Genomic DNA, 681 nt, shown 5'->3' with positions numbered 1-681 from the left:
CAGCAGCCACGGACAGAAAGGCCACCTGTGCTTGGACATCTTGCTTTTTTTTTTTTTTTTCTACCGGAGGCGGGACGCGAACCCACAACCTCTCGACTAAAAGGCAATGATTAATCCTTTGCGCCACAGAACCACGTATTGCTAAAGCCCTCACTTCTTACTATAATCCTCCAGGGCGGCAATCCAGTCAGGGTTTTCAGGATTTCCCTAATAAATATGCATGAGATTTATGTGCATGCACTGCTTTCAATGCATATTCATTGGGGAAATCCTGAAAACCCGACTAGATTGCAGCCCTCCAGGAGGGACTTTGACACCCCTGCTATAATATGTGGCAGAGCACTGGTTTTGAGGCATATTATATACCAGTGGTTCCCAACCCTGTTCTGGAGGACCACCAGGCCAATCGGGTTTTCAGGCTAGCCCTAATGAATATGCATGAGAGAGATTTACATATAATGGAAGTGATAGACATGCAAATCTGCTCCATGCATATTCATTAGGGCTAGCCTGAAAACCCGATTGGCCTGGTGGTCCTCCAGGACAGGGTTGGGAACCACTGTTATATACTAGTTTAATTCGGAAAGGACCTCCTTTTATATCAGGGGTCTTAAAGTTCCTCCTTGAGGGCCACAATCCAGTCGGGTTTTCAGGATTTCCCCAATGAATATGCATGAGATT

This window comes from Geotrypetes seraphini, chromosome 11 (assembly GCF_902459505.1).
Source record: "Geotrypetes seraphini chromosome 11, aGeoSer1.1, whole genome shotgun sequence".
NCBI lineage: Eukaryota > Metazoa > Chordata > Amphibia > Gymnophiona > Dermophiidae > Geotrypetes > Geotrypetes seraphini.
Note: the sequence above shows the minus strand (reverse complement) of the source record.